Genomic DNA, 15,000 nt, shown 5'->3' with positions numbered 1-15,000 from the left:
TGCTCCAGCACGGCCGCAGTCAAATGACTAAAACAAAAAATGCAAGAGTATATATAAAACCTGGCATTCTGTTGGTTACTACGACAAGGGTTCCAGTTGATCTGATCAACGGAACAACCTGCTTGTTAAATTAACGTGCAAGTGGCTGAGCACTCCATAGACGCACGTACCCTCAGCATAGTTCTCAGGGAGATTCAGCATGACACAGAATGTGATACGGTCGGCCCACTGAAATACAGGTACTACTCATTTTTTCCAGCTGAGTGGACTAGAGCAAGGTGAAATAAAGTGTCTTGATCAAGGACACAATGTGCTGTCAGGTATCAAACCATTTTAGTCATGCACCTTCACTGTATAATACATAATTTGACTATTACATATATAATACATGGTTTAGTGGTTAAAGCATCAGGCTCACAATCATGAGGTAGTGAGTTCAATCCCTGGACTGGGTTGTGTTGTGTTCTTCAGCAAGACACTTTATTTCATCTTGCTCCAGTTCACTCAGCTGTAGAAATGAGTTGTGATGTCACTGGTGCCAAGCTGTATTGGTCTTTGCCTTTCCCTTGGATAACATCAGTGGTGTGGAGAAGGGAGACTGTCATGCATGAGTGACTGTTGGTCTTCCATAAACAACTCTGCCTGGACTTGTGCCTAGGATAGTAACTTTCTAGGTGCAATCCCACGGTCAGTCATGTCTGAAGGGGGTCTTTACCTGTTCTAATACATATATATATATATATATATATATACACACACATGTTTTTATAATATATATATATATATGTGTGTGTGTAATATATATATTACACACACACACACACACACACACACACACACACACACACACACACACACATATATATAAGAAAAACACCTTACAGACTGTGATAGCCAAGAAAAATCATTTTGAAATTTACTCTTTCTGTGCAGCCTGGTACCAAATGATCCACAGACCCACACTGGTCTGTGACCCAGTGGCTATGGAATCCTGCTGTAAAGGATGGGAAAGAGTGTGTACTTAACTGAGGGCAACTCCTTCATTTATATTTACTTCATCTTTGGAGAAACTGACAGTAAAAATAAACTCCAGCATCTCTGATGAATGAAAATGAATAATTTAAACAAATAGCAGTTTGAATAAAAAAAGGAGGAAAGAAAGTTAAGGTAGCTGTTGTCTTCTCTAGCAATAATGAAATCTGATATCATCCTGTGGAAAACAGTGTGTGTGGATTATCCCCTCTGTCCATGTACATCACTCACTTCATTCCTCTCCACACTATCTCCCACTTGTTTGCCTATTCTCATAAACTTACATTACCTCACCCTGTCTAATCTGTTTCATTCCACTTATTTTCACCTCCCTGTAACTTAAGGGTACACCCCAATACACCTTTACCATTATCTTTTTTCCTCTCCTCTATATTTTGTATCTGGGGTAGCCATGTATTTCCTCTACAGAAAGACATTTCTGTCCCTCCTTCTCTCATCAGCAAGCTCAAAGTCACATCCCTCAACATAACTCCTCTCCCCAGTTAAGGAGTCTTGTCATGCAAATTATTTGGTAACCGTACTGGTGTTGGTACCTCATGAAAAAGCACCCCCTACACTCTGTAAAGTGGTTGGCATTAAGAGGGGTATCCAGCTGTAGAAACCATGTCAAAACAGGCAGTAGAGCTTGGCACAATTCTCTGGCTCACCAGCTCCTGTCAAACCAATCAATCCATGCCAGCAAGGAAAACAGACATTAAATGGTGATGATGATGGTGATGAAGTATGACCATGCATAATGGTGAAACATGATCCACTGGATGTGTAATGTTGACCTTTAACCCAACACACAGTAAAAAATAAACCACAAAAGAAAGAAAAAACAGAGCACTCAAGCCAACAGAGTAGCTTCTATATGGTCAAAATGAATCTGCTAGAAATAAAAGCTAAATTTTATTAAAATTTTTACCCAGATTTATCATTAAAAACACAGGACAACACATTGGATAATGTAGTCCTAGAAACATTACATTTGAATAAAAGCTAGGATCCCTTTGATTGTAAGTCTGTCAGATTAGACCTGATATGGGGCTAACAACCAAAAGAATACCAATTACAACAACAGTAGCAGCAGTATCAATAACAACAACACACACATGTGAACTGAGAAAGTGTTTGGGCAGCAGAGGCACCGGTTGATTAGGAGAAATAAATGACTGTGTGCTGGATATAGATCTGTGATGTCTTGGTGAAAAAGGCGCTGTGCACTTGTTGATGAAAAGAGTTAGACAAAAGGAAGGCTGAAGGTGATATACTTAAGGTGTGAGGAAACCTAATGAAGTTGGGCATCATGGCAGGGGTGATGAGAAAGCTAGGCAGTTGGTAATATGCTTGCTGTACAACAGAGCTAGGAAACTAAAATTGACATTGATGAGGATGTTAATATATTTCTTGACCCAGCACTCATAGTCACAGTTTTCTTCAAAGTCCTTTTAACCTAGATATGTATGCTGGGTCTGCCACTACACAACGAAGGTACTCGGGCATCCCTTTTACTCCTGATATGTCCACTTTTATGATACTGTCCCATGAGTCTATTCTGTCATACACTTCTTTGTCTCCACTGTATATTATAACATATCTTTCCAAGGGCGAGGGTGGACAAATTTGAGGCTCCTGTGCGTTTGTGCTTGTGTTTATGTCAAGTAGGGCATGGAGAGGGTTGGTGTCTGTAGGGAGTGGTTGGGAGCTGGGTGAGTGTGGGATGGGGGGTTTTCCTTTACAGCATGTGCCTTTTTTTCACTTTCTTCTCTTTTTCCCAGCTGTTTCCCATTCATTGTCCATCTCCTCTTCTTTGACGCTGGTACTGGTCTGTACCTGTGGTGCCACTTCACTCTCCTTTTCCTCAACCTCCACGGGTAGTGGTGCACCAGCCACTTTCTCACCCTTTTGTCTCTTTAGCTATCTCAAGTGGTGGAGGACAATACGCTCTAATGTGGCCTTTTAGACCACACTTATAGCACCGCGGAATCCTCCCTTCCAGTCTGACTTTCAGTGTTGCATCTCTGACTGTGATTGTCTCTACCATATTTTCAATGTCTTCCACAGCAACTTGTACCACCATATCGATGCTTTGTCCTTGCCAGTTCCTATGGGGTGTTCTGGTGACCTGGAGGACCACCACTTTCTCCTCTATGTCCAGCAGTATGGCAGCTACCAGCCAGGCTACTTCCACTTCTGGGGGTATACCCTCCACCCTAACCCTGGAAGCACGTCTCCCGAGGTATAAGAGTAGAAGAACCACTTCATCAATTCTCAGCGGTGTTGCTGAGTGCAGCCTAGCAGTAGCTACCTCCTGAAACTGCACCGCCACTGTTCCAAATTTTCTACCTCTGGCGAGGTAGGTAATCCCTTGCCAGATTTGTCTAAGTGCCTTTTCTATTTGAGCCTTTGACATGATCTCAATCTTCCTGGCTGCCACCGAATTATGTTCTGTAAATTATTGTCTTCTCACTTATTTCTTTGGTAGGGGGGGGGGACACCTTCACTTTGTTCCCCTCCCTTTTATGCATTCCTTTGAACTTGCTCACATCCTCCAGCCTCACGTCTTTGCTTCATTCTTTCGTCATCTTTGCATAATTCTTCGTCTCCATTGCTTCATCCATCTTCTTCAAACACTCCACCATTTCTTTCTTCAGACAACACAAGGTCCAAAAAAGGGCAGTTTACAATGTCTGAAGCAGAACAATTCAAACTTTTGCTACTCCTCACTCGATACCCCTCCATTAAACAAGAGGGAAAACATCGCACCACCAAGACAACCAAAAAACACGTTACATTCAAAATCCACTATCCAGCTGAGAAACACTATACCGGAAGCAAGCTTCTTACCACACAGCCACGCCTATACATATAACATATGTATACATGTGTGTAGTGGAGGCACAATGGCCCAGTGTTTAGGGCAGCAGACACACGGTCACAGGATCGCGGTTTCGATTCCTAGACCGGCCGTTGTGAGTGTTTATTGAGCGAAAAACACCTAAAAGCTCCACGAGGTTCCGGCAGGGGATGATGGCGAACCCTGCTGTACTCTTCCACCACAACTTTCTCTCACTCTTACTTCCTGTTTCTGTTGTGCCTGTAATTCAAAGGGTCAGCCTTGTCACACTGTGTCACGCAGAATATACCCGAGAACTACGTTAAGGGTACACCTGTCTGTGGAGTGCTCAGCCACTTGCACGTTAATTTCACGAGCAAGCTGTTCCGTTGATTGGATCAACAGGAACCCGCGACGGAGTGACAACAACACATGTGTGTGGAGGCATGTGGTGTAATGGCAAGGCCATGGGTTCAATTCCCAGTCTGGATGTGTGTTGTGCCCTCGAGCAAAACACTTCGTTTCACATTGCTCCTTTCTCCTCAGCTGTAAATGGGCAAACCTTGCAATGGACTAGCATTACATTCAAGTAAAACATAGACCTACCTGCCTAGCTAGTAGAGTAGCATCATTTGTAAGCTAAATAAATTCAAGGAAGCGCATTGTGACCAGTGGTGAGGAACAACATCCGACAGTTGATCCAATACTATAATACTGTGATATATTCTTTTTTTCTTTTTACTATCAGACTGTGGCCATACTGGAGCAAGTCTTGAAGAACTTTTAGTTGAATATATCAACTCCAGGACTTACTTTTTAAAAGTCAGGTACTTATTCTATTGGTTACTTTTGCCGAACAGCTAAGTTATGGGGACATAAAACACACCAACACTGGTCATTAAATTGTGGTAGGGAGGATAAACAAGACCCACAGATATATGTAGTAAAAGACATACGCAAGGTTCCACACAGTGGGACTGAACACTGAACCATGAGGTTGGAAGCAAGCTTCTAACCACACAACCACGCCTGCACCTGTATATATATATATATATATATATTCTTTTACTCTTTTACTTGTTTCAGTCATTTGATTGCGGCCATGCTGGAGCACCGCCTTTAGTCGAGCAAATCGACCCCAGGACTTATTCTTTGGAAGCCTAGTACTTATTCTATCAATCTCTTTTGCCGAACCGCTAAGTTACGGGGACGTACACACACCAGCATCGGTTGTCAAGCGATGCAAGGGGGACAAACACAGACACACATACATATATATATATATATACATATATATATACGACGGGCTTCTTTCAGTTTCCGTCTACCAAATCCACTCACAAGGCTTTGGTCGTCCCGAGGCTATAGTAGAAGACTCTTGCCCAAGGTGTTATGCAGTGGGACTGAACCCGGAACCATGTGGTTGGTAAGCAAGCTACTTACCACACAGCCACTCCTACGCCTATATATATATATATATATATATATATATTACACACAATGACCACTATAAAGGCCACTACTGAGGCTTTTTCCACCATGGCCACCTCTAAGGCCAGTACCACGACTACTACCACCACAACACTGACCACTATCAATGCCAGTACCACAACGACCACTACCACCACCATTACTACTGCTACTATTATCGCCATGACCATGATGACTATCAAAGCCAGTACCACCACTACTACTAGTTATCACCACTACTCCCACCCCCACCCCACTACGACCACTGACGCTCTACCCCCCGACCCCCCAACCACCCTGCCCCGCACCTCACTCACTCCATTGCTGCCAGGCTGTAAGCAATGATTGATTATCTGTGGATGGAAGATGGCAAGTGATTTATCAATCCTTATCTTTAGGAAATTACAGAGGTGGGGGAGGGGGAGGGGGGAGGGTGATGCAGGGTGAAAGAGAGTTGTTGGGGGGATGTGTGTGTGTGTGGTGGGAGGGTGCCGCTGTTAAGGTAGTGAAGGGAGCTGGGGGGGGGGGGGGGTCACTGTGTGTTTAATAGAGTAGTGGTGGTGGTGGCGGTGGGGAGAGGCTGCAATCAGCTCCCCTCACTGCCTTTCATGGGAGGGTGGGTAAATGGTAGTGGTGATAGTAATAATAATAGTAGTAGTAGTAGTAGTAGTAGTAGTAGCTGCAGTAAGAGGAAGATATAAAAAAAAATAGTGGCGGCGGCGGCGTTACGAAATGCGAGTTGTGAGTTTTTATATATATATATATATATATATATATATATATTTATATATATATATATGCTGCAGTTAGAGTACTCGCGCGCACACGCACACAAGCATACACACACGCACACACACACACAAATGCATACACGATGTGCGCGCGCGCGAGACTGATTGACACAACGCCCACAGACTTTGACAATGATTGACAGTGCACACCTCACACACACTCATCCGTGTGTGTGAGGTGTGTGTCTGAGGCGTGTGTGCACACAGGTAGATAGATAGATGGACCAGATAGATAGATAGATAGACTGATAGATAGATAGATAGGCAGGCAGATAGATAGACTGATAGATAGATAGAGAGAGAGAGAGAGAGAGATGTGTGTATATATAGATATATAGTTAGATCTCTCTCTCACTATCTCTATATCTCACCCCCCCCCCCACACATTGTTACCATTTGGTATTTTTTTACAGTCCCTTCTCGGTTCCCTCTTGTCTCTTTCTTTCTCTCATCCTCACCGTTTCTCCCTTCTTTCTATCATTTTTGCTTACAGCTTTCGTCTTGCAGGTTATTTACCTTACCTATATATTCTTCTCTATCTCTCTCTCTCTCTTTCTCTCGCATCCCGATCTGTACATGTGTGTATGTCACAGGAAGACAGAGACAGACAAGAGAACGTGTTAAAGAGAGAGATAAAGAGAGAGAGATGATGGAAAAGAGAACTGTGTGCTTGTCTGTGTGCACAATGTTATATGTAAATGTATAATAAGGTCCAGCAACAACCTTAAGCCCTCGCCACTCAAAAACAAGAAGAAAACAAAAAGACAACCCATAACGCACGGCCTTCACAATATATCTATAACAATCATTAGCAGTCCCGTAGAGGAGGAGGAGGACGCGGAGTTTTCTAGTCACAAACACCACCACCACCACCATAGAAATCTCTCCCACAACCACCACCTCGTGATAGCGCAGTGGTGGTGGCGGTAGCGGAGGCGGCGTTGGTGGTGGTGTTGTCAGCGGTGGACCAAGACTGACAGAAGGAAGAAAAAAAAAATATCAGTAGGCCGCGGAACTCCCTTTTCATACGGGGAGAGAGAGAGAGAGGGGGAGAGAAAGAGAGAGAAAAAGGATGGGAAAAACAGGGTTCCCGTTTCCGTACTGTTTGCATGGGCAATCTCGGCATTAACCAATTATTATTACTACGGCATTGGAGTAAGATTTAAACGGAGACAGAAATAACAACAATAAGCAACATTACTTGCTACTATTAACACTGTTTATATTACAAGTATCACCTCTACTGCTTTATAATACTAAACGGTAATCATCATTAGCATCGTTTTTTATTTGTTTTGTTTATGTTTGTAAATATTTCGTATATTATGTGAGATTATCTATGTGCGTGTGCATTATATATATATGTATACTGTATATTTATATCTACTAATACTGTTATAAAATATCAAACTATCAATCTCTGTATGTATATACATGTTTGTGTGTATCTATATGTATAACGTATACGCTATATACTTACATATGTGTTTTCATACATAGAACGTATATTCATGTGTGTGTGTGTGTGTGTGTGTGTGTGTGTGTGTGTGTGTGTGTGTGTGTATATATATATATATATATATATATATATATATATATATATATATAAGCGCGTATATCTTATGTATACATAGCTATATATATATAGCTATGTATACATAAGATATACACGCTTATATACATGTATATACATAACTATATGTACATGTACATGTAAATGTGCCCGTAAATGTGTATGTATAAATATTTTTACAAACATACGTGTATATATATATATATATATATATATACGTCTATGTGTGTGTGTATATATATATACATATTATATACACATGCATATTTTTTATATATAAAGATATATATATATATATATATATATATATATAGATAGATATATACATGCATATTTTTTTATATATAATATATATATATATATATATATATATACATATACACACATCTATGCGTATATGTGCAAACATTTTTGCGTGTGGGCGCACGTATGTGTGTGTATTTTGTAATGCCTATACAACACATACTTGTATGTAAAATATGCATTTTAATGTTAAAGGCACATTATTTTACAACACACACACATATATATAATACAAATAATAAATGAGTATGTGCATATATACGTACATGTATGTACATACTTACATCTACCTGTATATATAGATACATATCTGGGTACAGGACATTGCAAACAAAACGTAGACAAAATACAGAAAACAAGTACAGAAAACACACATACATATATATATGTATATATATATATATACACACACACACACACACACACACACACACACACACACATATATATATATAGTAGCGTAAACGTAACGCATGCACTCGTGTAAATCTGGCCGGAATCCTCGTACATCATAACAAGGGAAGTAATTCATGATCTTTATATTCCACGCTCATTCAAATTTTGCTTCCCTTTTTTTTCTTTCTTTTTCCATAGTTCACGTTTATTTACCAACGATATTTTTTACTGTTATCATCTGCCGGTAACATGTAACGTCCCCCTGCTTTGTCTGTGTGTGTTTTTGTTTGGCACACACTGTCATAACACGTAACATAACTTCAATACTTGCCCATACATACATTCGTACACACACACACACACCCATTCACTCACAATTTGCTTAACGGTGATTTAAGAGATAAAACCTGTCGCAGGTTCGAACATGTCCTACCCCCACTTAGTCTCTAAGCATGTTTTTGTTTCGATTCAGTATCGTCCAAAATATTTTACGTATGTGTAACAATCATTAATTAAAAAAAAAAAAAAAAGGTATGCTCATAGAAATACTTTCAAACCAGTGTTGTAGTTCTTAGCCCCGTGGTCTATTTACCACACTTACGACAATTGCTGTGTGAAGGCATGGCCACACAAAGCAAGTTGCACGGGGGCCCCGTGGCTCTGGGGCTTAATGTATGCTGTGACGGTGTATGCAGCGGCCCCAGTGCAATGCTTTGCCCGGAAGGTAAGGAGCGACGGTTACAAAGCCGTTAAGTCAGCCCTACCTGTGACCAAAACGTGTTCCAGTAATGATCAACCCGCTCAGTGAGGGGTTAAGGGGTTTATACATTGTGTGTGTGTTGTTATAACTGGGGATGGTCATATTTTTGCCAATTAACCACACGCACCATGGCAAAAATATGACCGTACCGAAATAACAATGTCTGCTCCAAGACACGATTTCACACCAGGAATCTTGCGAAACAAATACATAGACGTCTACACACACACACACACATACATTTTAGGGTTTTAAAAGTCATGGCCGGCCGTAGAGTGACCACTGCGATCACTATCACCATTTAACTTCCTAAAAAATTCATTACTGTCCTAATGTTTTAGATTATGCTTCTTCTTTCGGATTTGTTTTCTTTACAAACGATATATATATATATATATATATATATATATATAAGAAAGAAAAAAAAGCAAAGGACCACTGATGAGGTCACAGAAGTGTGACGAAAGAACTCTGGCCGAAATAGGATTAATGTAATGTAATATAAAGCTGAAGCAAATTAACACCAAATATACAGTGCGTGTGTTTTTATTGGCTTTACTGGCAATATGACCATCCCCAAATACAACTATATATATATATATATATATATATATATATATATATATATATATATCTCGACACCGATTTTCTTGATACTGATGTCCGGAACCTCTTGTAATCCGCTAATCTGCACTAATCTACGACCAGAAACTTCAAATTCCCGTGGGCACCGGACTAATTTACTGGTATCTTTTACAAACTAGGTAGTACCTTGCACAGTTCAGTATTAATCAACTTGTATCATTTACACTAATATACAGGTAGCTGTATTTCATTTAATTATGTAAGTAAATTTAGTATGTAATGTAGAATGCGTTGACCAATGTCCGGTAAAAGGCTGTAGAAACAATCGATCCAGAAAATCGATGTGTGTAAGTGTTTTTGTATGTGTCCTCACCGCCCACACCGCATGGACAGTCGGTGCTGGTTTGTTTACGATCCCGTAACTTAGTTTATATATCAAAGTATTATATTCTCATGTGTCTCCCCAACTTGCTTTTCTTTTCTGTTTTTATTGAAGCTGGAGGTTGAACGTTGATAGTGAAGACCTCCCCCCTCGTTCGCTCAACGTAAAGATGTGTGTGAGTGGTTACACGCAAACAATTTTGTTTTACATGTGTTTATTTACGTTCAAAAGTTTTAATGACTCATCCAAAGCTATCGCTGTGTGCGTGCTTTCGATAAACACTTTACAAGTATTAAAATGTATATTTTTCTTACGGGTTTTATCAACTGAATGTTTACCAACATAGACTATCACTAGTTTCCTCTGATCCCCTATACATATATTTTAAAATTCTACATGGCTGTGTGTCTAAGAACCACGTGGTTTCACTTTCAGTCTCATTGTGCGATATCTTGGGCAAGTGTCTTTTTTTTTTTTTCTATTATAATCCTGCCTTGTGAGTGAATTTGGTGGACGGAAACTGTGTGTGTGTGGGTGGGGTGAAAGAGAGAGAGAGAGAGAGTCCGTGCGTCTTAGTTCAATCTGCTTTGCTCTCCAATACCGCTTGACAATCGGTGCTGGTTTGTTTATGTCCCCGTTAGTTAGAGGTTCAGCCAAAGAGACTGATAGTATAAGTATCAGAATTTAAAAATAAGTACTAGGGCCGATGTGCTCCACTGAATCCTTCGAGGTGGTGCCCCAGCTTGGCCGCAGCTCAAATTACTGAAACAAATAAAAGATAAATCTTTTATATATATACTGCAACTTCAGGTCAACCCTGACTGACACTGACCCATGATCAAAGGCTTTCTAGCCATGACCATCTCGTCTATGTATAAGATACAATCATATCAGGTTTACTTTCTCCTGTTTGCTCCCATACCCCCACACTCGTTTCTAAAATGGTATGGTGTGGTTTGAGGGAGATTTGGCTGCTATTTCCAAAAAGTGAAAGGACCACGTTTCATGCTGGTATTGCTTAGCCCCAACTCAGCTTCAACTGAGTGACTCATCATCAGATGTTTTATTTTCCATGTGTACTTCCATTGTTAAGACTTTAGGGTGTGATTTGAGGGAGCTTTGACTGCTTTTTCTAGCAGGGCGATCCACCACAGAGAAGCTCCCTTATTGACCACCACATGTTATTTGTTAATGCTGTTGTTTGATCTTTTATCTTTTACTTGTTTCAACCATTAGACTGTAGCCATGCTGGGCACCATCTTGGAGAGTTTTTTTAGTCAATTGAAATAACCCTATTATTTTCTTTTTAAAGCCTGGTACTTATTGTATCGATTTCTTTTGTTGAACCTCTAAGTTATGGAAACGTAAACACACCAACACTGGTTGTTAAACAGTGGTGGGAGACAAACACAGGCTTATAAACACACACACATACTCTTTTCTTTTATTCTTTTACTTGTTTCAATCATTTGACTGCAGCCATGCTGGAGCACCATCTTGTAAGATTTTAATCGAGCCAATCAACCCTAGGACTTATTTTTTTAAAGCCTGGTACTTATTCTATCATTCTCTTTTGCTGAACCACTAAGTTACAGAGACACACACACGCCAAGACCAGTTGTCAAGCAGTGATGGTTGGGGAACAAACACAGACGCAAAGATACACACACAGATATATATATATATATATATATATATATATATATACATACAACGGGCTTCTTTCAGTTTCTGTCTACAAAATCCATTCACAAGGCTTTGGTCAGTGGCTAGAGTAGAAGACACTTGCCCAAGTTGCCATGCATGGGACTGAACCCAGAACCAGGTGGTTGGGAAGCAAACTTCTTACCACACAGCCATGCCTGCACCTAGAGATAAAAGCAAATGTAATGTAGGGTGGAATATAAATATATTGTAAAGATTAAATTAATCAGGTGCAGGCATGGCAGTAAAAAACTTGCTTTGTAGTCATGTGGTTTTGGGATCAATCCCACCATGCAGCACCTCGGGCAAGAGTCTTCCGCTATAGCTCCAGGCTAACCAATGCCATGTGAGTGAATATGGTTGATGGAAACTGTATGGAAGCCCATCATGTGTGTCTATGTCTGTTCCTCAGTATATTTGACAACTGATGGTGGTTTGTTTACATCCTCATAACTTAGCAGTTTGACAACAAAGACCAACGGAATACATATGGGGCTTAAAATTTAGCACCGGAATCAGCTTCTTTGACTAAATACTTCAACGTGATGCCCCAGCATGGCCACAACCCAATCTCTGAAACAAGTAAAAGATAGAAGATAAACTGATCATCCATGGCTAAGACAACTTAAAGTTGTTCTATTAAGACATAATCGTTTTGAGTAGCAAGTGAGTATGATGTGTAAATATATGCCCCACTGCTGTAAGAAGGTGGAGCACAGTTTAATTGACAAGTGTTTTGTTAGTTCGTAATACTGAGATGTCGTGGAGGCGCAATGGCCCAGTGGTTAGGGCAGCGGACTCGCGGTCATAGGATCACGGTTTCGATTCCCAGACCGGGCGGTGCGAGTGTTTATTGAGCGAAAGCACCTAAAGCTCCACGAGGCTCTGGCAGGGGATGGTGGCGAACCCTGCTGTACTCTTTCACCACAACTTTCTCTCACTCTTACTTCCTGTTTCTGTTGTGCCTATAATTCAAAGGGTCAGCCTTGTCACACTCTGTGTCATGCTGAATATCCCAGAGAACTACGTTAAGGGTACACCTGTCTGTGGAGTGCTCAGCCACTTGCACGTTAATTTCACGAGCAGGCTGTTCCGTTGATCGGATCAACTGGAACCCTCGACGTCGTAAGCGACGGAGTGCCAACACACACACACAATACTGAGATGTAATTATGTGGTCAGGCATTTGTACACTGAACACTGACACAAGTGCCAAATTTTGGTAGACCAAATGTCAATAAGCATTTTACCCAGCACAGTAACAATTCTGCCAGGTCGCTGCCTTAAAATTTGAAATAATGATAATTACTTGTATAGGCCCAAGGCCTGAAATTTGGAGGACGGAGTTAGTCGATTACATCGAACCCAGTGCTAAACTGGTACTTAGTTTATTGACCCCGAAATGACAGAGGTCAAAGTCAACCTCAGCAGAATTTGAAGTCAGAACATAAAAGACATGAAATACTGCTAAGTATTTTTACCTCTGTGCTAACGATTCTGCCAGTTCACCACCAATAATAATAATAATAATAATAATAATAATCCTTTCTACTAAAGGCACAAGGCCTGAAATTTGGGGGAGGAGAACTAGTTGATTACATTAACTCCAGTGCATAACTGCTACTTATTTCACCAACACCGAAAGGATGAAAGGCAAGGAAGTCAACCTCGGCGGAATTTGAACTCAGAACATAAAGACAGATGAAATGGCGTTAAGCATTTTATCTGCTGTGCTAAGAATTCTGCCAGCTTGCTGCTAACAATAATAAGCCTTCCTACTATAGGCACAAGGCCAGAAATTTGGGGGAGGGGGTAGTCGATTACATCAACCTCAGTACTCAACTAGTACTTAATTTATCGACCCCAAAAAGATGCAAGGTAAAGTCGACCTCAGCGGAATTTGAACTCAGAACATGTAGACAGACGAAATACAGCAAAGCATTTTGTTGGGTGTGCTAATGATTCTGCCAGCATGCCACCTTAATGATAGTAATAATTGTTGTTGGCACTCCGTCGCTTACGACGTCGAGGGTTCTAGTTGATCCAATCAACGGAACAGCCTGCTCGTGAAATTAACGTGCAAGTGGCTGAACACTCCACAAACATGTGTACCCTTAACATAGTTCTCGGGGATATTCAGCGTGACAGTGTGACAAGGCTGGCCCTTTGAAATACAGGTACAACAGAAGAAACAGGAAGAAAGAGTGAGAGAAAGTTGTGGTGAAAGAGTACAGCAGGGTTCGCCACCATCCACTGCCGGAGCCTCGTGGAGCATTAGATGTTTTCGCTCAATAAACACTCACAACGCCCGGTCTGGGAATTGAAACTGCGATCCTATGACTCGCGGTCATAGGCGAGTCCGCTGCCCTAACCACTTGGCCATTGCGCCTCCACGATAATAATAATGATAAAAATAATAATATATATTGGCATCCAAGCTGTTCTTCATACTTCAACAACTTGATCATTAACACACTGCTTCACTGTATGATTAATAATCTGTATCAGGGATACAATAACAGTATGACAGGACATGCTTCTAATCCATGTTTTTTACACACACACACACGCACATTGATGTCAGCATGGAAAATGGATGTTAAATGATGATGATGGTATATATTCTTTTATTCTTTTACTTGTTTCAGTCATTTGACTGCGGCCATGCTCGAGCACCACCTTGAAGGTGGTATTTTAGTTGAAGAAATCGACCCCCTCCCCCCAGTACTTAGTCTATTGGTCTCTTTTACTGCACCGCTAACTTATGGGGATGTAAACAAACCAACATCAGTTGTCAAGCGATGGTAGGTGGAGAGAAACACAGACACAAAAACATACACACATAAATAGTTCAAATCCACAAGGGGCTGATTCTGCCCTTTTAAAGTCTTTTTGCAATTGGGGATGTGAAGAGGTACGATAGAATTGAATGTTCGAGTTTGCACTAATATGATATCACTATCTTTTACTTGTTTCAGTCATTTGACTGTGGCCATGCTGGGGCACAGTACTTATTCTATTTTTTTAAGCCTGGTACTTGTTCTAATCATCTTTTTTGCTGAAGGCACAGGGATGTAAACAAACCAACATCAGTTGTCAGGTAGAATGGACAAGGACAGACACACAGATATACACATATATAAAATGGGCTTCTTTCAGTTTCCA

The 15,000-nt window shown here is 40.7% G+C and overlaps 1 protein-coding gene and 1 long non-coding RNA gene across 11 annotated transcripts in view; one reads left to right on the top strand and one right to left on the bottom strand.

Moving 5' to 3' along the window:
* LOC128248136 (uncharacterized) overlaps window positions 1-15,000 on the bottom strand; it is a 135,851-nt gene that overhangs the window by 51,198 nt on the left and 69,653 nt on the right. The window lies entirely within an intron of this gene.
* Window positions 1-15,000, top strand: part of LOC106877926 (uncharacterized) — a 452,094-nt gene that overhangs the window by 419,535 nt on the left and 17,559 nt on the right. Inside the window, exon 1 of one of the 9 annotated variants that reach the window (XM_014927000.3) lies at window positions 6,571-7,395. The exons of the other annotated variants lie outside the window; for them this stretch is intronic. The gene's annotated coding sequence lies outside the window, so the exon portion shown is untranslated. Of the gene's footprint in view, window positions 1-6,570; window positions 7,396-15,000 lie in introns of those variants that run through there. 9 annotated transcript variants of the gene reach the window in all.

Source organism: Octopus bimaculoides, chromosome 6 (assembly GCF_046866305.1).
Source record: "Octopus bimaculoides isolate indiv1 chromosome 6, ASM4686630v1, whole genome shotgun sequence".
In the NCBI taxonomy this organism is placed as follows: Eukaryota; Metazoa; Mollusca; class Cephalopoda; order Octopoda; family Octopodidae; genus Octopus; species Octopus bimaculoides.
Note: the sequence above shows the minus strand (reverse complement) of the source record. Positions and strands in the feature narration are given on the sequence as shown.